Genomic DNA, 9,310 nt, shown 5'->3' with positions numbered 1-9,310 from the left:
TCCCTCTCTAGATAAGGTTTTGTTACATAGCCCTGGCTGGCCTCTGCCTCCCAGGTGTTGGGATTAAAGGTATGCAATTCCATGCCAGATGAAAGTTGTATTTTTGTGCAGGTATATGCAGGTGCCTGTGGAGGCTAGAAGCTGGAGTTAATAGGCAGTTTGATCTGCTTAGTGTGGGTGATGGGATCTGAACTGAAGTCCTCCCCTACAACACCTGGGCTCCATTGTTACCCTTCCCCCACCCCCAAGGTAAAGTTCTTGCTATCGGTTGTTAAGATGTAGCCATTTAGCCATGGTTGCCTTTAATCCCAGCACTCAGGAGGCAGAGGAAGGTGGATCTCTGTGAGTTCGAGGCCAGCCTGGGGGCTATGGAGCAAGTTCCAGGACAGGCTCCAAAGGTACACAGAGAAACCCTGTCTCAAAAACTAAAGAAAAATAAATAAGTAAAAATAAGATATAGCCATTTAAGATGCTGGGTTCAGTTTCAGCTCAAGTTCTTACTTTTCTTCTATGACCCACTTAAAGCAATACACTTTTCTACACTAAAACCTGCCTGTCCAGTGTGCCTATAGTCTTCTAGGCTTTTTAGGAGTCAAACTGTTTACCATGTACATCTTTCTAGAGAAGCCATTTTTCAAAATTTAAAATCTAATTCTTAACATTCTTAAAAATTTGAAACATTGTAGCACCAATTGCATTTATGATAGAATTTAAGTGGGGGTAGGGGTGGGGGTGGGTCAGCTGTTTTCAAGACTAGGCTGGGAATATAGCTCAGTGAGAAGACTGACTAGGAGTTTGCAACTTTTAATTTCTGGGTTAAGAGGCCCAGATGGTTTTTGTGTTCAGCATTCAATTGACAGGGGATTGGTATTAGGCAGAAAACACTCTATCATGGAGTACACCTTCCAGTAGTTCATCCAGGTCCATTTCGTTATGACCATCAATAATTAGAGTCAAGTTCCCATGCTCTTAACAGTGTACAAGTTTACCCAATTCTGGTTTCTACCTCAAAGTCATGGTGCCCCCCCCCGGGGGGGGGGGGCTTACAACACAAATGAGTAGCACTGTGCCAAAGCACTGGAGCTCTACCCACTTTGTTTTTCATCATTAGGACAAATATCAACATAGTTGTTCCAGATAAACCATGAGATTAAAAAGTCATTCCACACTTTGACTATTTTAGGACATAGGTTTATTGCCAAGCTTTCACATTAAATAAATAAAAGCACAGTAACAAGTCCAACCATGTTTGTAGCTGCATCCATTTGAAAAGTGTTACGTATATCTTATTAGAGTGTGTATCTGTGGGGAAAATCTTTAACAAGTTAACTATACTGTTCAAAAGAACCACTATGAGCATTTCTTTTCATCTGGCAGATACTCAGCAATGTCAACTGTATAGTTTCTAAATTCTTAGCCATTATACATTTCTCCAGCTAATACAGCAAATAATTTTCTTCTGAAATATTCAGTTTTTAAATTTCTGGTTTGAAACTTATGACAGTTTTGTTTTATGGAACACCAGAAGTCTGAATTTAAATTACTCAGTAGCGTTCAAAACAGTCCAACACTCATTGGAATGACTCCACAACACAGCTGGTGCCAACACTACTCCAGTTAGGGTGTTGCAAAGGACATGCCCAGTTAAATGATCTCGAACGCCAGGATACATTTCACTCCCTAAGTTTCTTGACCGACTCTTCCATACTTGTCAGTTTATATAATATCTTAAAACACAAATAAGATTAGTGGAACAATTAAGTGTCTTCTTATAAAACCACAACCCTCTTTCTAATTAAGTTCTAAAGTTGCAGTTTTATAATTTGGAACTTTGGGGAAATGCTCAAAACGTTATGACAATAAAATACCTTTGTCCTTATATACAAAGCTACAAGATTTAAAAATAACAACTGTATAGATTATAGAAGGCATAACCTAGACAGTTAATTAATAAAAAACACATACTCCATACCTAAACTACCTTAGAAAAATCCAAACTGCATAGCAGCATTTAACATAGTGACAGTATTGTCAGTGAGAATCATGTGTCTGTTTGCTTCTGAGAATGTAAAAGGCAACAGCTTGGTATTACGAAAAGTGTGTTGATCTCGAAGACCTGGTTCTGCTCAGACAGCAGGGATACAGCCTTAAACAAGCACTGTCCTCTCCTTAAGGAACAATCTAAAGGAGGAAAAACAATAATGACATAATTACTATCCTTAATTAGATTTTTAAGAGCCATGACAACATTCAATTGGACCAGATGTGGTGCAGGGGTGAGGGCAATAAGGAAAGGTTCCTTGAGATGTTCTGAAAGCACTCTCAGTGACTTTAGACTTGGTCAAATTTTTGAATTCTTCTCTCAGAGAGAAACCTAGCATTTTGGTAGTTGCTCTATCACTACCTTATATTTATCTCTAGATTTCCTAAAACAATATTTGAATCAGAACAAGGTAGTACAAAGCTGGTAGGAATATCAAAAGCTAGGCCAGTTTCTATCCCTAGCCCCAATCTACTCGTATGCCCATGGGAAGTTAGTAAATCTGAGTTTTAGTCGTCTCTACTGTGCACATACTGGTACCAAAGCCTCTGTTATGGTGAATAGTACTTCATATGGGATTTTAGTGAAGGACCAAAAAAGACCAAGTCTACTGAGTGAATTCAAAATCCACCCAATAGAAGAAGTAGGATTGGGTTGATTAACAAAATATTCAATTTTATAAATATGACCTGAAAATATGTTAACGTTGCCAAAAGGAAAATCCAAACTTAAAATATTTCTTCAAACACCTAGAAAACAAGGGTGAAAAAAATACCAGGACAAAAAAGACCAGTGATTACTAAGTCAGAAAAACATGCCTGGACATCATAACAACACAACTCCAGTTCAAGCCTAAAGGCCACTCAGTGCTAACTAAACCAGTCAAGAATGGAGTCACGAATATCTTCTGGATAAGTATACCCTCCAATATATAAACTAAAGTCTCAACCTTCAAGGTTAAATGCTTGACTCCCAAAGTTGTGACCCAGCAAAATGCTGTATAGCTAGGGTTCTCCCCAAACTAGTCTCGTTCTTTGAATGCCCAACTGTCACATTTTACATCAAGGGTTGTAAACCATAATTATACAGTGACACCAAACATAAGGCCTTATCTAGTTCAAAAATTTTAAAGTAAAAACCACACACCCTCATCTAACTTTCACATCAAGCACTAATGTTTAACATGTAAGTTTTTGCGGTAAGTATATGAAATCATGGCACAGGAAATTAAGGTTATTTAAACCACCAGCCCAAGGCATGCCTAGTACAAGAATGGGATAGCTGCAATGGTTCAGGGGAAACCCAAGGAAGTGCTTCTGAGTACAAGACAGGGAGGCCTCAGTTTCCTCCATGAAAAGAGCATTAAGACACTTCAGTTAAGTATTAGATTCCTGCACAATAGGAGCTTTGTCCTGTATTTCATGGGCTTTAATTAGCAATTCAAAACTTTGACTTTACAAATCATAAAACCAACATTTGTTTGGTTCTCAACTCTGCTTACTCACTGAAGAAATCCATGTCCTTGAGGAATGCAATTTGATGGGAGAAACGTAGTAGATCAAAGTTGAAGGAAATATTATTTGGAATATTTTCATATCCTTGTATGTAGGTGGGTGTGAAAGACAACTTTGACTATAGTTTATTTAATGGACACTGGTGTTTTTCCTGTATATATTCTGTGTGAGGGTGTCAGATCCCCTGGAACTGGAGTTACAGACAGTAGTAAGCTGCCATGTGGGTGCTGGGAATTGAGTCTGTGTCCTCTGGAAGAGTAGCCAGTGCTCTTAACCACCTCTCCCGACCACCTGTAGTTTCTTATTTGCTATCTGCCTTGTGTTTTGAGATGTTCTCACTGACTGGCGTGGAGCCTGCCAAGTACCTAGGCTTATGTGGCCAGTAAGTCCTAGGGAGACCTCAGACGTGCTCTAACTTGCCTGGCTTTCTTATGTGGGTTGTAGAGATTTAATTCAAGTTTTCATTGCTTGCAACACACTTTACTAATTATCACCCAAGCCCCCTTAATATAGTTCCTTTAAAAGGATCTGACCTGCATTTTGCTTTTCCCTTTCACTCAGGGTTTGTTACTGTCTGGTTCTTTTTTTTAAGAGGGGAGAAAAAAAACAGCTCAGGATAGGGACACACTGGTCACTTTTAACCCCACCACTCAGGAAGCAGGAGCAGGCAGAACTGTAAGTTAAGGCTAGTCTGGTCTACACATATTGAGTTACAGGCCAGCCAGAGACACATACTGAGTGAGACCCTGTCTCAGGAAAAAGTCTGAGGTTATCATTTTTATATTTACAGTAAGCAAGTGAACATGAAAGGACAGAATTTTAATCTGGCCTTGGCTGCCCAGAATTTAAAATTCTCTGGGCGGGAGACTAGAAAATCCGAACCAGAACAGCAAGGCAACAGTCTCTGCATACTAAAGCCCTAGATGTCCCTGTCCTAGACATACCATACTTTAAGACATGGAAGTAGAAAACAAAGCCTTAGTTCTTTTAGGGGGCAGGGGCTCATTAAATATCAGTCCCATCTCCTCATGAAACTTTTATCTTCATTTTTTTTTTAAAGAAAGGACAAATTTAGAGTTTAAAAGAATTCCCAAGCCCACCCCAAAAACCAGGCTGCAAATCTCAGCAGCTGCCCTGAGGCAAAAAGCCATGCCATTTAAACCAGCATGGGAACTCAGACATGTGGCAGACAAGAAACCACATGGTGGGAAGGACGGTTCAAAGAGTAAGGAAGCCCAAAGTGAAGGGGGGGGGGGGGAATTAAATTGACTAGCAGCCAAATCCCATGGTGGCTCCTAGGGAATGCCTCAATTATGATTTACTGAAATCTCAGCTTCCTAAATTTTGTTTTGTTTTTTTGACAGCCCTGGCTGTCCTCGAACTTAAGAGACCTACCTGGCTCTGTTTTCTGAGTGCTGGGACCAAAGGTGAGCACACCAGTGGCCAGCTAAACTCTAGCCCTAAGGTTTTGAAATCCAAATTAATCGGTACTTGCTTTCATGTTTAGTAATGGTTTGTAGGTTTAGCTTTCAGCTTAATATAGATGAAGCAGAAAAAAAACAAAGCACTTGAAGCAATTTGCTACCAGAGGTTCAATTTTTTATTTCTTGATTGCTTAGTGTAAATAGAACATTATTAAAGTTCCCATTAGTCTTCTATAACCCACAAGCTTGCAGCTATGGTTCCCCTGTCCAGTTACACTTCAAATGAAAATTAGTTCCTTGTTCACATTTCCAGTGCTTAAAGAGTGATTTGATTATTGGCTACCATATTGGGACAATACATGTACAGTGTCCACGTCACTGCAGTTAAGTTCTCCTGGATAGTATTCTTATTGAGCACACACACACACAACACTTAACCTCAAGACCAGTCTTCACAAATACATTTATGTTGCTTACTACATTTTACTTACGACTGGCTACAAGTCAAGAAATATAGTAGGAACTTAAAAGAATTCAGTAAGACAGCACCGAAGCTCAGCAAAACATTTAAACCAGCAATAACAACATGAGGAGTGACATGAATCAAGCCAGAGACCAAGAGAAAGCACTGCTTAAATAGGAAAACACAGGCTCACAGGACCTTAGGCCAGGAGAGCCAACACCTGAACCACAACAGTGTGAATTCTAGAAGGAACCACCATCTACAGATGTGTACAGTAACAAAATATGAGTAAGCAGTAATCAATTCCATGTGACTCAAAGTGTGTATGCAGGAAATAATGAAATGAAAAAGCTGTCAGTAGCCCATTAACGGTCTTCTGTATTGTACTCATGGAATCCACTAAAGCATTAAGGAGTCAGTAAATTTCATGTCAATTCATGTACCTTTTAATACAATCAGCCTGACGATATGTAAGATACATCAGGTGATATTGGAGGAGACATCCATCTGGAAGCCATTAATAACAGTTCAGTTTATTAATGGTGAAAAAGGAGATAGGCATACATGGGAGTGGAAAGAAGCTGAACTTTAGGTTAGATTCTCAATAAATCTATTGTAGTAAAGCTCCTGAAGGGTGGGGATAGAAAATGAAATCAAGGCAAACAGTCAACAAAATGTACTAAGGAGGAATAAAAGAACTGCAGGGCAAGGCCCTAGCTACAGCCTCAATTTGTGGTGTAACTAATCTGTCTGGTTTCATGACTCATCAGGCTTCTAAGATCAGGAGAGGAAGAATGCCAGTGCTCTGTCTAGGGATTGGATAAGCCAGTACAACAAATGAAAACGGGACTAAAATGAGAGAGCGCTAAAATATCTCTTGGTAGGGCTGCAGAGGGAGCAAGAGGGACAGAGTGAAGCATTGGGCTCTGCAGAAACTGCTAAGATTCTGTTTATATATTCTAATTTACGATACTAAAATTTCATGATATAACAAGGATCTCAAGTGGGAGTATAAACTTGGGTGAGCATGTCTTTAATCTAACACGATGAAAAATACTTCAAGGCAGATCATAAGCAATAATAACCTGTAGTTTTGCTGCATAAAACCCCAGGTGAGCGCCTAGTCACCCATTTCCCTCCTTTGCTCCTATTACAATTCCCTCCGGACACAAACGAAAATCTGTGGGAAGTGTCGTTTCTCCAATTTTAAACCTGTTCAATTCCCCTGCAGGACAACGCCCACGCACCAGGTTAGCCCTTAAGCCAGCCTAGAAGACTCCCGCCCATCTTCCAGAAAGCCTCGACTTGCAGATCACGAGGGGAGAGGGGGAAGGGACTGTTCCAGGCCCGGGGCGGTCTTTAGAAGCCAGGAGGCAGCAGAGAACTCCCAGAAAGGTATTGCGGCACTCCCCTCCCCCTGCCGAGAAGGGTGCGGCCTTCTCCCCGCCTACTCCACTGCGGCTCCCTTATTGATTGCAGCTCTCACGGAATTTTGGAGAGCAAGTGCCTCCTGCCTCCAAACCGGCCCGACTGAGCCCCCACTCCTTCCTCCACTCCTAGGAGTGCGCCATGCAGGTCCGGTTCAGCTCGCCCCTCGTGCGGCAACAACTCTAGGAGGAACCGCGCTCGCCCCCGCCCCGCCGCTCAGACCGCCTGCCCGTCCCCGCCCCCAGCGCGCGCTTCCTGCCACGTTGCGCAGGGGCGCGGGGCCAGACTCTGCGGCGCGGGGCCTTGGGGAGGGCCGGAACCTGCGAGCGCCTCCCTGCCGCCCCCGCCAGCCCGCGTATGGACTGAACTTGCACGAACGCGGGCCAATTGCAGGGGCCAGTTTTCTGGGCCCCGGGAGCCAATCAGACGACGAGGCCAGGCCGACGGCGGGTAAACCGACTCCCCCAGAGGAAGGGGAGGGTGGGAGGCCGCCTGGGCGCCAGCCACTTTCGCTGACCCTCCCTCCCTCCCCCCCCCGCCCCGCCAGGGGCCGGCCGCGCCCGCACGTCCAGCTCTCCTCACCCCACCTACCTCCCGCCCCACCCAGTGGGCACAGCGAGGCAGCCAGCGGCTGCGCACTCCAGCACCCGTTAACTGACAGGCGCTTCACTCCAACCAAAACACGCCATTTGTGTTTTTACACACGGCGGGAGGAGAAAAGGCCAATCAGCGACGAGACGGGAACCGGAAGCGCTCCTCCGCCCCCCGTGGGAGCCATGGCCGCGTCCGGTGGAGATCTTTCCGCTCCCTCCTCCCTCCCCCTCCGGTTGCGGCAGGGCGGACCATGGCCCTGACCACCACCCGCTTGCCCCTTCCCGCGTACGGCTCGTGCCCAGCTGTGTCCCCCAAGCGGCCCCACCATCCCCGAGGGCTCCCCGCAACCGCCCGTCCCCGCGAACGCACCGAGCCACCCTCCCGCCAGAGTCCCGATCCCCTACCTAGCCGAGGCTCTCTGAGGAGCCGGAGCCCCAGAGCACAGCCTCTTCTTTAGGCGGCCCCCGGCAGCCTCCGCTGATTGGCGGCGAGCTGGCCAATAAGTGTGGGGCGGTGGGCGGAGAGGCCAATGGCGCGGCGGGAGGGGGCGTGTCCCGCGTGCCCCTGGCGCCGGCACTGGGAATCCCCGTGCGGTCAGTGGCGTTTCCGCTCGGGCAGCGGGCTGAGTGAGCTGCCGCTGCCGCCGCCGCTGCCGCCGCCGGGGGAGGGGCGGCCGCCGCCCGCCTGCGCTCAGAGACTCACGCAGCCCTAGTCCCGCCAGTCCGCCAACACAGTAGTGCCGGCCCCCCTCCGCCCCTGGCCCTCCCCCTCCCCGCCTTGGGCTCGCTCCGCCTTTCTGCCCCCCACCCCCACCTCACGGGTACGGGCCATTCCCGGCCAGGAAACGCCGTGGCGCCGCGTTGGGCCTAACTCGAGTCTCGCTGCCTCCCGGGAGTGCCGTGCGCCGCAGCCCGGGCCCAGGCCCCGGCAGCGCCTGGGTCAAGGTAAGGGTCCAACAGAAAAGAGACACCGAACCACACGACCGGTTCCCCGGGGGAAGAAGGGTCACCTCAGTCTGCCCGCGTTCCTTCTCGTCGGGGTCGTGGGGCCTGGGCCTCCCAAGGCTGGAGCAGGAGAATTCCTTCCTTCCCATCTTCTCGGCTACCCTTACACACCATTGCACCCCTCTTGCCCAGGGAGAAAGCCTCCTCTTAATCCAGTCGACCCCACTACCCTTTTAATGTCTTCCCTGGGTCAGGACTCTTCCCCTCCCCCTACTCTGGTCTCCCCCTTTTTTTTTCTGGGCACTGCCTACTCCACGTTTATACCCTTTTCAGGAGAGGCCTCTCGCAACCCTGCTCTCAAAATACACAGGCATACTTTTTTTTTTCTGTCCCTGAGCCCCCACCTCCACCCCCTGTTCTTGCGGCCTTATGACAACTCTGATCGTTCGGGGCCCTGTCCTCCCCTCCATAATCTTCCTGAATGCCTCCCCCCTGCTTCTCGAGTCCGTATCTCAGATGGCTGCTGCTTTCCCCATACCAAAGACATTACCTTCACCACCCCCACCTCACATTCTTGGACTCCCTGTGGCGTATGCCCCAGTATCCCTGCGATATCCCTGTTGAATTTGTTGGGTTCCAGCCTGGAACTGAGCCAGATTTTGTCGGTTTCCGTGCCTAGGGCGTGGAGAGCGATCTTTTAAGAACGACTTTAAAGACGGGGAAAAATGTGCCCCTTATGAATTCTCTTCCCTTATGCGTGCAAGCTAAGATGTGAGGTGAGCGGTGATGGGCAGAAGCCCTGTTTTTAGTAGGTAAATCGCGCTGAGGGAAAGTTTTAACTGCTGGGAAAGCCCCTTCTATGCTAATTTATTCTATAGAGCGCCTTTGCCTTTTTCATTCTT

The 9,310-nt window shown here is 46.7% G+C and overlaps 1 protein-coding gene and 1 long non-coding RNA gene across 13 annotated transcripts in view; one reads left to right on the top strand and one right to left on the bottom strand.

The window, feature by feature from the left end:
* Positions 1 to 1,175: 1,175 nt before the first annotated feature.
* On the bottom strand, positions 1,176 to 7,976 carry LOC114689594. Its single transcript, XR_003733942.2, has 2 exons — positions 7,869 to 7,976; positions 1,176 to 2,181 (listed from the first exon to the last, which is right to left on the bottom strand). It is a non-coding gene; the product is annotated as an uncharacterized LOC114689594 (long non-coding RNA).
* Positions 7,145 to 9,310, top strand: part of Setd5 (SET domain containing 5) — an 89,823-nt gene continuing 87,657 nt past the window's right edge. For 7 of the 12 annotated variants that reach the window (XM_028863895.2, XM_028863893.2, XM_037204283.1 and 4 more), the window contains exon 1: positions 8,068 to 8,408. The gene's annotated coding sequence lies outside the window, so the exon portion shown is untranslated. Of the gene's footprint in view, positions 7,321 to 8,066; positions 8,409 to 9,310 lie in introns of those variants that run through there. The other 5 variants (XM_028863894.2, XM_028863891.2, XM_037204280.1 and 2 more) reach the window with 4 other exon arrangements.

This window comes from Peromyscus leucopus, chromosome 3, assembly GCF_004664715.2.
Source record: "Peromyscus leucopus breed LL Stock chromosome 3, UCI_PerLeu_2.1, whole genome shotgun sequence".
Lineage (NCBI taxonomy): Eukaryota > Metazoa > Chordata > Mammalia > Rodentia > Cricetidae > Peromyscus > Peromyscus leucopus.
This window is presented reverse-complemented; position numbering and strand designations above follow the sequence as displayed.